At 34.6% G+C, this 16,772-nt stretch overlaps 1 protein-coding gene across 4 annotated transcripts in view; it reads left to right on the top strand.

Annotated features, from left to right (window-relative positions):
- Nucleotides 1-16,772, top strand: part of GRM5 (glutamate metabotropic receptor 5) — a 489,232-nt gene that overhangs the window by 168,907 nt on the left and 303,553 nt on the right. The gene's annotated exons all lie outside the window — the stretch shown is intronic.

Raw genomic sequence — 16,772 nt, 5'->3', positions numbered from 1 at the left:
TTCAGTGAGACCATGTGTTTAAAAGTTTACCAAAGTTGGACTCTCACTAATGTTAGGTATTATTGATATATCTATTTTCATTATCATTTGCAAACAAATTTTTCTGCCCTTTATTTTTTTCTCTGAGCAAAGCCCGGATATAAGCTTTCTATTTTTTCTCTTCACTCCTTTTTGAAGTTTTACCTCACATCTCTGTGTATGACAATCATATCATCCCTTCCTGCCCAAACCTCTCAGGAGAGCTCCATTATTAAATCAACATGTGAGTCCAAGACATCGTTGTGTAGATTTCTTGTGGTGATCCATGTGTCCACAATGGAACATACCATCTTCCCTGCCAAACACCAGCTCCGCTGCCCAACTAACACATCTGTTAGTCAGTCAGACTAGAAATTATGGAATCATGCTTAACCCTTTCTTTTTATGTATTACATACCCCCAAATAAAACATGATGCCAAACACCATGTTTCCTTCTTAGAAGTGCCTTTATGATCAAATCTTTCATTGCCTTTTCTGTGTCTGTGTCCTATTTAAAGCTCTTGTTATCTCACAATTAGATTCCTTCTAGTAGCTCCTTACAGGTTATCTCTCATTACATTCTCGAATCTGGTCACCCCTACAAACTACTGCCAGAAAAATATTTTTTAAATACTATTTTAATTCTATAACTTTCATGCTTGAGACATAAACTGGCTTTACTGCCTGCTGTATTGTTAGGTTACAACTCTCTGCCTGGCTTTGGGACCTCTCTGTATTTTACTGCTTTACCCACATGGACCCTACGATTCAGAAAAATCTGATTCATATCCATATCCCTTATCCCACCTTGTATAAGGTTCTGTCCCATATCTGGAATCACCTCTCATCTACTGCAGTATTTCTTCTTTTCTATCTTCCCTGTGTGGCCTAACTAGAGTTCTAACATTTCTTTGGAATTATTTTTTCCTTTACCTTGTTTCTTACTTCTATCACAATAACAAACCATTACCATTGTATGTGATATAAATCCAAATCAAACAAAAAGGAGAATTTATTTGTTTATGAAGTTATGAAAATCAAGGATGTAACAGGGGTAACTAACAAATTACAACCAGAAGCCCAATATAGACAGATCCACCCCTCCACCTCTTAATTCCTCCACTTATCATGAAAGCATTGTTCTCTCTTCTAATTTGACTTGCATAAGCTCAATAACTCATGCCCCAAGGTAGTCATGAATCCTTGGAATATTCCTAAAACTGACTCACCCTTTCAGTGCAAAGTTAGAAGCCAATAGGACTCTCATTTCTGGGATCTTTTTCTCAGTCAGAAGTACCCTCTGGGGGCTTGAGGTAAAGGGAGAAAACAAACCATATTGGCACTCTCTATATTCTTCAGAAAATAATTTGCTATTGCTGTGTTTTAGGTAGTCCCAAATGGTTTGCTACACTCTAGTGTCCCCAAAGTGTGATTAAAGTATTAGAATGTGGGGGGAACAGCAGACATTAGTGCAGCGGAGTGAAAAAGCCCACGCTTTTGGTACTATCCTGGGATTTTATCAGCAGCAAAATGAGGACAGGAGAATTGGACCATGAGTGATTTTATTAAAACACTGGGTGAATCCAATCAAGATGCTTTAGCTATTAAGTTCCCTGGTGACAGGGGTTATGTCTGTTCCAATTTGCTTCTTGAGGTGCCTACATAGGCAACAGGGATAAGGATCATGTTTTTAAGAAGCCTTAAAATGTTGTTACTTTGTAGCAACACTATTTAATACTGTGTGCACCACTATATCTAATGAGCAGTTTTAGTTTTAAACTTCTGGGAAGGATGCTTGGCAAGAGTTGAATTAACATTTTCCAGGTATCTAACTGAAGATATAATTGGAAGTCATAGGTGTTAGCTGAGGCATGGCAAATAGAGGGTTTCTATTAAGAGGAGTGGGTCATAGGTGGTTGTGGCAAATACAAGCATCAAAGAATTTAATAGAAAAAGAAGAACTTACAAAAGTGTGTGTGACTAATAATAAAAACACCTGCTGAGCCTTTTTTATGCATCAGGCTTTGTCATAAGCATTTCCCATGCAAAATCACATTTAATCCTCATAGCCACCTTATGAACATTTTATAGAGGAGGAAACAAGGGCTTAGAGAGATTAGATCATTTACCCAAGCCTCCAAACTCGTTGGTAGTAGAGCCAGGATTTGAAACCCGGTTTGATTAATTCAAGTGAGATTCAAACTTAGTCTAACTTCAGAGCCATTCTCTTAAAACCTATTCATGAGGCCGGGCGCTGTGGCTCACGCCTGTAATCCTAGCTCTTGGGAGGCCGAGGCGGGCGGATTGCTCAAGGTCAGGAGTTCAAAACCAGCCTGAGCAAGAGCGAGACCCCGTCTCTACTATAAATAGAAAGAAATTAATTGGCCAACTGATATATATATAAAAAAAAAAATTAGCCGGGCATGGTGGCGCATGCCTGTAGTCCCAGCTACCCGGGAGGCTGAGGCAGAAGGATCACTCGAGCCCAGGAGTTTGAGGTTGCTGTGAGCTAGGCTGACGCCACGGCACTCACTCTAGCCTGGGCAACAAAGCGAGACTCTGTCTCAAAAAAAAAAAAAAAAAAAAAAAAAAACCTATTCATGACTGCATATTAGGAAGAAGAAATTATGAGCGAGCTTAGACAGAATTAACTTTCGTTGAGTATCTATTCTGTACCAGACCTTGGGCCAGTGATTGTCCTACTATATCTGTTTGACTTAAGAAACTGAAGCTCATTGAAACCTTAAATTCTGTACCTCCATAATATGCAGAAATAAAAAAAAATTTAAAATATTGAAAAAAAGAATGGAAAAACAGACACCACATGTACACTCTAATAAAATGGCACTAACTGATGGCACACAAGTGCACAGATGACAGTACACGTCACAGGAATCAAGCAGGGGGAAGGGAAGAAGGGGGCAAGAAAATCCACCTAACGGGTACAAGGTAGACTATTCAGGTGACGGGCACATTTAAAGCCCTAACTCAAGCTATGTATCAAAAACATTTGTACTCCCTTAAGATTTGAAATAAAAAACATTTTAAAAATTTTAAAAATAAATAAATAAATAAAAAAGAAACTGAAGCTCAGAGATATTTAAATAACTTTTCTAGGGTCATTTAGGAAATTGCAGATGTAAGAATCAACTTCAGTCTATAGAGGACAAAGGCCAATGTCCTTTCCAAATATCATAATCCCTGTGAAAACAAAATTATATTAATTTCATCTTGCCTAAGGATTTGGGTATCTTTTGTGACTGGAAACTTTTAAAAAACACTAAAAAGTTTAGCTACATATATTACTCAGCTCAAGCTGCCATAACAAAGAACCACAGACTAGGTGGTTCTTAAACAGCAGAAATGTATTTCCTCAGCATTCTATAGCTATTAAATCCAAGACCACAGTGTCAGTAGGGTGTGTTCCTTCTGAGGGCCCATCTCCTTGGCTTTTAGGTGGCCATCTTCTCCCTGTGGTTTTTCCCTGTGTGTCTGTCTCCTAATATCTTCTTATAAGGACATCATTTATATTGGATTAGGACCCACCCATATGACCCTTTTTTTGCCTTAATTACCTCTTTAAAGGCCTCATCTCCCATATTCTGAGATATTTGGGGTTTAGGACTACAAAAAATGAATTTTTGATGAAACAATTCACAGAGCACAAACAGTGCTCTGATGTGACACTAAGGAGTTAATAGAAAGGCCTGATGATGAAATATATAAGACAAAATATGACAAAAACTGAATATTCCATTTAGGATGCAGTCTCCTCTTCCATCACTTTCTTTCAAGTCACTATCATTTCTCACCTGCATTAATCTCCCACTAAGCTTCCTGCTTTTTTCTCACATTCAACCTCACATGAAGTGATAATAATTTGTCAGCATTTTATTTTTTTTAAAGACCTTATAGCATAATTCCAAAGACCATCATTCACTTTGCATTCCATGGGCATGCCAACCCCTACTAAGCTACATTACAGAGTGGCCCTGCATATTGTCATGTCTCCATTTCCGTTGTCAGCATCCTAAATCAGGCCTTTATTACTTCTCACCTATGTAATTGCAATACTCCATTGTGTCTCCTCTGGACTACCATTCTACTCTCTCATCCCATTTTTGACATTGTATTGTTTCTTAGGTATATTTAGGTCATGTCACTTGCCCTGTCCAACCCCTTCTGTTACCCCTTTTTGTGTACCAAGGTAGGGCCTCCCCACTGTGATCCAGGCCTACTGGTCCTCCTGCATATAGCATCTTCTGTAAGCAGACGGGATTTGATCATGTGCTTGCCTATCTTAACCTTCCCATGATCTGTTTACTCCATCTAGAATGCCAAAGACCACCCCTTCGGCAAGGCCCAAATTAAATTATACTTCACAAACAGATATTTTCCTGGTACACTAAGTCAGAACTGATATAATTTTTCACTCTCCACCATTAAATTTTCACCTTTATTATTGTGCTGTATTATAGCCAGTTAAATCTCAGTGGTCCTTTCAAAGTCATGGAGTAACTAAAAATATGAGACACCACTGACCACTGGAATCTTAGATTATTTTATTGGCATAGTCCAGGTTGTGGTAGTAGCCCATAGAGACCTTCACAAGAGAATTTTTACATTATTAAGTATCTGTTGTTAAGTTAAGCACAAACATTATTAAAAGTTAAGTTATATAAGCTCTAATTAAGTAATTATAATAAAAAAATAGAATATCAGTAAATTATAATTAAAATAAATTATTCCTATTGATTTTATCATATTTTACTGTTTTGTATGCTCTTTAGGCTATTTATAGCTATGATATCTATATGATCAATATATTATATAATGATAGACTACTGAGCATCACCTCCCACATTTAGCAACCTCAGATTGGTAGCTTGAAATTTGTCATAGTAGATGTATTTACATCACAGAAATTGGCACAAATCAAGATATAATTTTTTTTATTGTTGAGACCTAAGGTAGCAATAAAGAAAATGTTAATAATTTAGATTCAACTTAAAAATATATCATATCTGTAGCCATTACCTTGTGAATAGCACACATTATAAAGAATCTTTCAGAATTTAAAGATATTTTTAGATTCAACAAAGACGTTGCACCTTGATTGGTGAGCAAAGTTCTGACACCCAAGGTATTAGGTTTTACTTTTATCATAATATTAATATACAAAAATTTTAGTCAATGTTCATGTCAGGATTTCACTGATGAGTCAATTTTAACTGTAGATTGGCTATGGACACAAGATTTTGGCAAAATTTAATAAAAGCATTTTTTGAGAATTAATCCGCTATAGGGAATTTATAATAAAGATCATTGTGTATTTTATTATTTTGAAATTATGTGCTACATATATTTTATAAACAGTAAAATTTGTGATCAAACATGCATATCTATAAATATAAATATTTGAAAGATAGTCCTACAAAATGAGCAATCACATAGCCTCAGTAATCTACCCTTGAGTTAGCATCCTCTTCTTCCCTGTCTCAGTCTTGATTTCCCTCAACCCTGTTTTACTGCAGGTCTCAGGCTCAGCTATTTCCCATAATCATGTGGGCAGAAGAAGAAAAGTTTGATAAAATCTTGCTCACATGACTAAACCAGTCCTTTGAATTGGGGCATGATTAAGTTATTTTCTATGTCAAATATAAAAATTAAAATTACCTACACACAAATGCAGGAAAAAACAGGAAGTAGTATGCAAGTCTTAATACCTGATATGTCCAATTAGAAGTAAGTCTTCTTCGTTTGAACTCTGCCACCTGAATCCAACCCTGTACTTTGTACCTCCATTATGGTAGTTATACACACAGACACACATACATATGTGTGTATGTGTGTTGTGTGTGTATGTGAGTGTGTATCAGTGTATATATTATACATATCCTTATTTTATATGTATATACACATGTATGAGAATATCTATATGTATTTATACATGTGTGTTCTTATATCAGGCCTCCATATGCTTATTAACAGGCATACTTCTTATTTATTTCTGTACCTTATCCCCCATTGCCCTTAGTTTTTTTTCAAGGTGTTTTTTTTTTTTTTTTTCCATTTCAATAAATGCTTGCATATTCACTGGGATGGAACTTCTTCTTCAAGGCAATGAATGTGGAATTTATGAAAACTATTCAGGATTAAGAAACTAGTGAGCTAGGTCAGCCCTCCTCCACTCACTCCCTTCTTTTCCCCATACATAAAAACTGGAATTGTGATACTATTGTCTGAAATTGGGCCTCTTTCCAGAAGACAACTAAAATCACAACATTTCTGGCCCCAGGCCAAGGGTTTTTGCCATTATCTTAGAACAGATACTCTTGGGTGATTTTTGGTGTAAAAAAGTAAAAACACTGGTAAATCTGATTTTCAAGGAAATGTACATCCTCCCCTCCACTGCACAGATTTCCAATGATTATCAGCAAAAAATTTTAATTATTTTAGAAATAGATTTAGTAACTTTTGTCCTCCCTTGGTTTGCTATGTATGGAAAAAAGGCACATCTTGTGTCTGGTGGAGATATACTACAGTTGTTGGGATCTTTAAACAAATTGACATGAGTACATTAAAAGAATTATCAAAGTAAGCAGTCCTTATAAAAGGTGGAATATCTCAAAAGACCAACTCTTAATAATACTTGATATAAAATCTGGGAAATATTGTAGAACAGATGAATTAATACAGAATAGTCAAACAAATTAGAAGGTTTTGCCACTTCAGTAAAGACTATTTTTTCTTTTTTTTTTTTTTTTCTTTTTTTTTGTGAACATCCAGGAGAAGGACTATTTTTTCATGTGTTGCCAGAGACATATCACTAGATGCCTTTTTGATAAAGTCTGAATGAACAGAATTTCTGATTCTTAAAACATATTTAAATTTGTAAAGCAAACTTAGCTTAGGAATTATTCACAAGGTCCAGAATTTATATTGAGAAATGAAGAATCGAATTTGGAACAAGTGCATATAAGAGAAATTAAGAAAGTGGCTAAAATGTTTTTTAATTGTTATAATAAAACAATGTAGGAGGCAGATCTGAAATCTCACTCCCTTTAGAGTACATATCATTTTATAGTCAAGGAGACAAATTCACAAAAAAGCTAAGCATGCAGTTTCCTAAAGACCATGTAGGCAATAAGCAGGTGAACCAGGTTTCGAACACTCCCCTTCGCAACGTATCTTGTCTTAGCCAAGCCTAGTCCTTTTGGATCACAGTGAATGTGGAATAGCTTTAATATCAGAGCTGCTATACACAGCTAGTCATTATATAATAGATACTCAGTGGTAATTTACCGATGACAGATGCTCATTTTCTACAATTAATTTATTCAGCAAATACTTAGGTCACCCATGTTCTGGAGGTAAAGGGATAATTAACCCCTTTTTCTAACTTTCTCACAGTCTCTTAGGGAGTCAAACAAATAAATAATTACAATAAAATATGAAAAAAAACCCTGTGACATTAGAATGGAGGTGAGCACAGAAGAGCTTTCTATCTGAGAATTCTCTCACTTTTAGCTGAGTCTTGAAGGATAAGTAGGAATTAGCTAAATAGAAGAGTATTTCAGAAGGAAGGAGATTGTACAAAATTCAAAAATGCAAAAACGTATGATTTATGCATTTTTGGTAGGGCTGGGGGCATGTGCTATACCTAAGGAAAAGGGCATGTGCTATACCTAAGGAAAAGGCAAGAAGTGAGACTGGAGAAAAAGGTTAGGTACTAGGTCTTAAAAGTCTAGATGCCATAAAGTTTGGATATCACCCCGAAAGGTAAAGAATATAAATCTCTCCATATGAATAAAGCAGTATGTTCTAATAGAAATATAATGCTATTCATTTGTGTAATTTTAAGAATTAAAAAATAAATGGATAAAATTAGTTTTCGGAATACATTTTAGTTAATTGAACACATCCAAAACTTTAGCATTTTAATATGTAATCCACAATATAAAACATTAATGGGACATCTTACATTCTTTCTTTCATACTAAGTCTTTGAAGTCTATTTTGTGTTTTACGCTGATAGAACATCTCAATTTAGACTAGCCACATGCCAAATGCTCAATAGCCAACTGTGGCCAGGGACTACCATATTGTACAGCACAGGTCTAAACTGTAGAGGAGAGTCTCCAAGGTCATAGGGGCTCAACACAGCATGATCGCCCACTCCTGAATGAAGTTCAGACTTTGGCAACAACAACAGTACAGCCACTGCATGCTGCATGCATTTTAACTATTTTTACTCATTTTTAAATGCAAAGTGTGTCCTTCCTCTCAGTACTGAGGGGAGCTACTGAGTCTTTCCAGAGGGAATCTGGCAACCACAGAACCCAGACAGCACAGATCTAAACTGGAGAAGGTGGTGACAGGACAGAGAGCTGCTGTCAAAGAAGCTACTTATTTTCAGCAAAGGCTGTCAAGCTTAAATAGCTTTGGCTGTGCTGCAGAGGATTTTTTTGCCTTCACTTGGTGATGGGAGATTTCTGCATTGTCATTAGATCCAGTTAGAATCGAGGATCAAAGGCGACTAGTGAGCTAAAACAGAGGCACAATGAATAACTACCAACCCACCCAACCCATTGACACACAGTTCCATATAGAGTTTTGTCCTTTCTGTGGAAATGGAATTACTCTTAATGAGACAAGTACTGCAGCCTTCAGCTGTGAATTTGACAGCTTATAAAGAAAGCAGAAAGAAGTTGAATACTGTAGGGTTAGAGTGGGGATCTCAGTCATAGCTTTTTATATTCCTCCAGGTAGAATAACTAGAGAAAGAAATGAGTTAAAGATTCCAATATTTTTAAAAAAACTAATAAAATGATTTTTTTCATTTTGCAAATATCAACTTAAGCTATATTAACAAAATAATAAAAACTTAAAATACTATAAAAATTTTAATATTAACATCCCTTTTTTTGTCTTTTCCTTTAGTGCCTCTGAAGTTCCTCCCTCCCCAGCAATGATGTAGTTAAGTTACTAATAAAGATAATACAGCATGCCTATTTCCAAGGGCCCCCTTTTATTTTATAAGCCTTTGTCTACGGAAAACCTATAATTAAGCATTGTCTATTTTGTAGAAAGGCTTTGATATTTAAACACCAATTCTCAGCAACAATGTGGATCAAATCATTTAGTGCTAAATCATATATGTCAATAATCTTTCTGGAAATTAGGCAAAATATTTATTTGTTAAATAATATATGTTTGTTGAGATGAATTCAATTTAGTAGCATCTGTAATTAGTTTCAAATAAAACAGCAGCAGGTGGAAAAAGTGCCTTTGGAAGAATGATAGGACTAAATTGAGCAAGTCTCACTCAGAGGCTTAAGAATAACAATATACTGTAGAAGAAGAGAATGGGCTTTAAAATTTGACAGATAAGGACTGAAATTCCAGAGCTTCCATTTACTAGCTATAAATTCTTTGGCAAATTATCTCAGCACCAACATCTTATTTATAAATGTTTGAAATAATAGCTGCCTCATAAGATTGGTTGGTTTTAATAATAATAATCATGTATTTGAAGTGACTAGTGCAGCATTTTGTACATACTGTTATTAGCCTTCTACCAAATAATTTCACTGGATCTAAATAAATGTAGTTGATAGTGATGGTGACAGTGATAATCGAGATGATGATAAAAGATGATAAAAACTATCCTGAGTGCTTACTCTGTGCCATGCCCCGGGCTAAGCACTTTACCTAAGGCATCTCCATCTAAAAATGAGCGAACAAACCTCTCCTTGGATTTCCACAGTCTCTTTCAATTATCACCCTACCTCTTGGCCCCCATTCACTGCCAAGTGTCTCAGAGAAGTTGTATAAATATATGTCTTCACTCTTTCACCCCCATTCACATAAGCCTACTCCTCCTATAGGACTTCTACAATGCTGCCAAAATTAGTGAATTTTTCTTTTACTACACAACTTACTTTAGTATTCAACACGGTTCATGTACAAAAGAAAGTTAAAGACTTTCTTCTTTTGATATTCATAAGAATTCATTGTCTTGGTTTCTCTTCCTCACCATTATCTTTGACAGCTTTTTCTTTTCAATTAATGCACAAATATTTGGATTCTTTATGATATAAGTCAGAGTTCTCTTCCCTTCATATCCTTTACTTTCATCTCTTATTGTTGTTGTCCCATATTCTGATGAGTTGCAAATAGTTCCAACTCAGACTTCTATTCTCTAAGCCAGAATGTCCTTATTTAATTTCCTACTTGGCATTTCTATTTGGCTATTTCACAGAAATTTAAAAATAAAATTTCTAAAAGTTGAATTTTTTTTTCCAAATTTAGTTCTCTCTCAGTCTTGTCTATATCAGTTCATTCAACCAAATTATATGAACTAGATTTACTGCAGGGAGTAGATATCATAATTTTTGATTCCAGGGTTTAGGATCCTACAGCAGAAACCAAAGATGACACCATGCTTTTTGTCTTTAACAAAAATGGCAGTGATAACTGTTATGTATTTTTTTAATTTGATTTCCTATCCTCTGCCATATATGAATTTGTACAGTCAACTTGTACTTTTGTTCTTAAGAAGACACTTATTTATCCAGCTTGACATTTGATAGCCAAAAGGAAAGTTCACCAACTTAGCATGCCACTCAGCAAACCACTTGGCACATACTTTTATGACAACATCCAGTAGTCTTGATTAGTATTCCCATAAATAATATTTTGTACATACATTTAAAAACCCACAAGTTTAGTTATGCATAGTTATAGCATGTAACTTACAACTTATGTATGGTAACTGCACAAATAATTATGTTCTACTAGCAAATTTTTTCTGCTGAATTCACTATGAGAGTATTGCTCAAAGCTGCTTACATAATTCATTCCTAGAGTAACACCTAAAGTGAATTTGCCAAATGAGATCCTTCTAGTACTTCCAATAACCCTGGATGAGATCCAATACTGCCCTTCCTCAGCTTAATGCTATGCTATATGGGTTGTGTTATAGAAAGACTCCAAAATAGGATTATAAATAATTGGGCCATTGGCCAAAACTTGGAACTCTGTTTGTTAGCAAAGGTTGTCATAGCCATGCCATTTATAATAATTCATAGAACCTTGATGAAGGTACATGACAGATGATAATTTTTTATTTGAGTTCTTTGGTTTTAAAATTTTCACTTTAATCAGATGTCTAGCATCCAAAACACCTAGGTCTCAGTAATGTAGTCCTGCTTAGGAATATTCCTTGTGACATTTAATTTTCTTCTTTCTTTCCATTCAATAAAATATGTATAAACATTGTTTTTTGTGTGAGGAAAGAAATATCTGCCTTGAAGAACTTTACTGTCTAGTAGCAGAGGATAAAAATAAACAAATGAGTGCAACGTACAATTTAAAATGCTATATTCATTGTACACATGGCTGTAATGCAGAAAAGACATGTATTGTTTTTAAAGAGGAATATATTTAGAAAAGTTATTAATAAAATGAGAAAAGGTGTTTGACTCTCATTTTCTTACTCCTGGCTATTTTAGTTAACCACTAGTTTAACTAAGCCACAACCCACTCAATGTGGGGATTTCGTGCTAAGATCCTTTGATAAACATTCCTGGCCTCCATTAAAGGGCAGGAGGTGGTGACTGGGCACTGCTCACACATATTTTTAGGGGATGGGGTCATGCCAGGCTAATATTGCAACTCACATGAGAAATGGCTGTGCTTTTCTTTACTGGTAATTCTCAATAAATACACTGTGTTTATAGTACCAGCAGAATATTAATAGTAAAAGTCATGTGGAATTTAATTTTTTTAAATTGTTTATATGGGGAATCTTAGTTTACTTTTTGGAAAAAGATGATTTTGACCAACTGATATGGAAAATAAAGTTCTATTGTGGCAGGTCAAGCTCACTACATTTTAAAAGTGACTTAGTATTTCCTAAAGTGAATACTTTCTGAAAGAGTATTTTACACACTGTTTTAGCATCCACATGATGATCTTATTAGAACAAATACATTTACTCTTTCAAGTTTTTTTTCTTACCTATCACTTCTCTGTTTAACAAATACCTGAATATCTACTATACGATTATATATAGTAAATACGTGCATTCACTACTTTCAAGGGGCTACAGTTTTAGAAAGTAGGGTATGTAAATACATCTCAAACATAATAAATAAATATACACAGTAGGTGACATATAAAATACATATTTTAAATTAAGCCTAATTCAGGATAATAGCACTATAACTCTTCATCTGACTCTGAGAAATTTTAGAAATCCCCTGATAAATCATATTATTTGAAGTGGATTCTATTTCCTAAGGAAAAAAATGTTAATATTGTGGTTTGTATTTTTAACCAACTTCTCTACATGAAATAAATCATGAGTATGATCAGCCTTGTCATAAAGGTGAAAGAACCACAATTATAAACTTTTTGTAGCAATTATAGATAACAGAAATTATGTTTGCGAGTATTATAAAATAAATCAATAGGCTAAGATGTGTCCATGTCTAAAGTTATATGCCTAGTATTATGCTTGTACATACCATTTAATTAATACATATCTATTGAATAACTAGCATATAAGGTAACACTATCCCAGTGAAAGTATCCTTGAAAAGCATGGTGGAGTAGGTCACATTTATTTCTACAAGCATTCACTTGATGGCACCACGGAGATGTGGTCTCCATCTTGAAGAAGTTTACAGTCTTGAGGATTTAACTGGACCAGAAAGAATAGGTAAGATTTCAACTTGTGAAAATGAAGAAAAAGTACTCCAAATGGATGGACACACACACACACACACACACACACACACACACACACACACACACCACATTTCTTTATCCATTCATCCACTGTTGGGCCACTTAGGTTGAATTCATAACTCGGCTACTGTAAATAATGCTGCCATGAACATGGTAGTACAGATAAAATCCTCTGGAAATATACCCAGAAGTAGGATGGCTGGATCATATGGTCATTCTATTTTTAGTTTTTTGAGAAACCTCCATACAGTTTTCCATAATTGCTGTACTATTTTACATTCCCACCAACAGCATAACAGGATTCCCTAAAACAAACCCAATCAAACTCATAGAAGCAGAGAGTAGAATGGATTATCAGAGACCAGAGGTGGGAAGAGTTAAGAGACATTAGTCAAAGGGTACAAAGTTTCAGTTAGTCAGAAGAAATAAGTTTTTTGAGATCTATTGACTATAGTTAATAATAATATCTTGTATATTTCAAAATTGCTAATAATATAGAACATTTCAAATGTTCTTACTATAAAAAATTATAAGTATATGAGGGGATAGATATGTTAATTAGCTTTGTTTAATCATTCCACATTTTATACTTATATCATAACATCACTTAGTACTCTATAAATACACTTATAATTTGTCAATTTACAATGAACTTTTTAAGTCGAAAAATAATAATAATTTTCATGTCCTGAAAGTAAACACAGAGAGCAGTAAAGGCATTTTATACTATGGCAGCAGAGAGAAGTAAAGCCAATTACATTTAAAATTATCGGCATCTACTTTCCTCTCTCAATGACTTTTAAAGTATGCTATTTTAAACTTTTTTCATCAAATTTATAGTTTCCTATTTTTTTTAAATCAAATACTGTAGAAAGACTGGAAGTGAAATAAAAATTTTTAGCTTTTTCTCCCTTTTTTCATCTCTATATCTCTAAGTAGTATGAATACATACCTACTCTTTTTTAAAAAATGCTTACTTTTTAATGACTATAGACATTCTCTCTCACCTTATATATCATCTCATTTCTTCTCTTAATATGATTCTTCCATTAGATTAGCTACCTTCTGATTTTTTTAGCTTTAGATAATTCTATTAATTCCATATATTTTGTTTTCTGTATATCTTGACCTCCTTTTTGTCAGTGGAGGTCTTTAGTGCCCTTTGTCTTCCCATCAGCTAGCCCTACTTCCACCTCTCAGCCTTGTCATCTTTCTCTTTAATTGGCATTGTAAAGGTTAATAACAGATATATTCTATTGCATAATGACTTTTACATGTTGCTATAGGTGGATTCTTAAAGTTGAAAATCAATAATTGATATTTGCATCATTGACTATAAATAGTATGAGCTAAGTAAGAGTCAAGTCATAGGACTATGATTATACTTTCTTCTCATAATTTCAAATTATATACCCTTTGCTACCTAAAGAAGAATGATCTATAGATTCCTTCTTGTTGCTACTAGTTGCTTAAAATGAAGCCACCTGATAGTTTCATAGTTTACACCACGACTTTCTTTCTCAATGACTTAACTCACTATTGGAAAAAGAAATATTTGCTTCCTCATCTTTTTTCTCATTCTATATGTTACTTGAAGACTGTTTCATCCTCAAAAAGCCTATGGACATTTTTTGGGGGGAATAGTTTCCTCATAATTTCTAAATGTATAATTCTACAGTAAAGAATTTATATAAACTACTGAGAATCTCAACATTTCAGGCTTTCCCATTTCATTGGAATATATATTTACATGTGTAATGTCCAGATTACACTGGATTTCTTTTGTTAAATCAAAATAACTAGCTGCAAAATTTTCATGTTACATATATCCATTTCCTATTTTAATTAATTTTAAATAGATTTTCTTTTTAGAGTAGTTTTAGGTTTGCTGAAAAATTGAGTGGAAATTTTCCACATACCCGCTACCTATTTTTCATTTAATTTTGAGACAGAGTCTTGCTCTGTCACCTGGACTAGAGTGCCGTGGCATCAGCCTAGCTCAAAGCAACCTCAGCTCAAAGCTCAACCTGAGCGCAAACAATCCTTCTGCCTCAGCTTCCCCAGTTGCTGGGATTATAGGCACGTGCCGCCGTGACTGGCTAATTTTTCCTGTTTTTAGTAGAGACGGGTGTCTCACTCTTGCTCAGGCTGGTCTCGAACTCCTGACCTCAAGCTATCTTCCTGCCTTGTCCTCCTAGAGTGCTAGGATTATAGGTGTGAGCTACTGTGCCTGGCCCTATTTTAATTTTAAAGACAACTGCTTTGGTTGGATAAAGTGTGGAGAAATTAAAAAAAAAAAAAAGAAAAAGTACTTCTTGGACTGTGATCTGAGAAAATTATACTTCCTTCTGCTAGTTTAAGCTTATTCTTTACTCTAATGTTGAGTAGAATTGCCATTTGTTTTGGGTGCTCCCAGAGAGAGTAGCTGAACCCTGTCTAGAATATTCTTCATAACTTCAGTAGGTGCAATTAATTGGGCTTAGCCAACCTGCCAGATACTTTACATACATTAAATATAATATACAAAATATCAAATATTAATCAATGCCATCTCTTATTTTCAGGTGAGAAAGCAAGATTAAAGACACCATCCAAACTGAATTTGAATTCATGTTTCTTTAATAACAAAGTTCTCCCCACTATTTCAAGGTGCTTTTATCCAGCACGCTGTATAAACAAAAATGATGTTAAAACTAAGTTGTTAGGAGAGGGGATAAAGAATGTGAATTTCTCAGGCATTTTTTCTTGTTTAACTCTGAATGCATTGAGAGGTTTCATTATTCCCATCACAATCACTATACCTAATTTCAAATTATTTATGCAAATGCCTCAGCATTAAATCAAAACAGTAAGTGTAAGACAGGCTGTTGAAAAACGGAGTTGGTTAAAAATAAATCAAAAATTAATAATCAGATTAATGTACAACCATAATTTAGGTCCCTTGGCACATTTTTCCGAAATCGCCCCTTAAACTTTGTTAATTGCAAAATAACTAGATTTTCCACCTGCCACCATCAGAGACACTTCTTGTTGCTTTTAATTTTGGAGAAGAAGGAAAAAATGCAGCTGGCCCACCAGTGTTTTTGGCTGAGACTCAAGCTGGATTGCTCTGCTTTGTCCTTTGCAATTAGTCCATGAAGATAAAGCTTCACAAAAATCCACTACCAGAGTTCAAGGATATCATTTACAGCAAGGCACCTGTGGTAGAGTAGAGCGCACATAGAAGCAGAAATCAAAGATACAGGTTCAAACCAAGACTCTGCCACCTGCTAGCTATATTTGAACTTCAGTGTGATCAGCTATGAGGGGGAAATAATATTAACCTTTATCACGGATTTGTTGTAGGGAGCATTGAGCTAATATATATGAACTGACTTTCCAAAAATTACACTGTTATACACATTTATGAGTTATTTCTATTTAATGGCATATAGTGAACCCTATACAGTTGAATGTCCAGTGCTCCTTAGTTATTTGATATCTATTCTTCCTGATGCAATTCCCATTCCTAGGTCTGGTTGATTTTCTTGTAACAGTCTCCTGCATTTTTCAAAGCGATCCCCCTCACCCACCTAATCTTCTGAAAACTCAGAATATGAACCTTGTATGATTTATAGAACCATAACTTGCTCCCAAAATATCTAAAATTGAAGCACCATGATCTTTAAATTGGAAAGAGAAATGCAGATATAATTAGGATTCTGAGATTCCTAAGAGTCAGCCATAAAAATGTAGAGGGAGAAGAATCTGAACCATTATATTGGTGAATGGAGTTCAGCCCTCCACTTACTGCTCATGTAACTCTAGGGAAATGTGGACCTAACTGCCTCATCTACTTTCTTATCTATGAAATGGAGGTCATAATAGCTACCAAAGTATATCATTGAGAGAGTTAAATGAGATCGCATCTATAAAGGTCCTGCTACACTTTCTGGCCTATAGTTGATTGTCAATATTAATAACCATTTTTCATTAATTTTAAAAGAATAATATTAGT

Source organism: Microcebus murinus, chromosome 4, assembly GCF_040939455.1.
Source record: "Microcebus murinus isolate Inina chromosome 4, M.murinus_Inina_mat1.0, whole genome shotgun sequence".
In the NCBI taxonomy this organism is placed as follows: domain Eukaryota; kingdom Metazoa; phylum Chordata; class Mammalia; order Primates; family Cheirogaleidae; genus Microcebus; species Microcebus murinus.
This window is presented reverse-complemented; position numbering and strand designations above follow the sequence as displayed.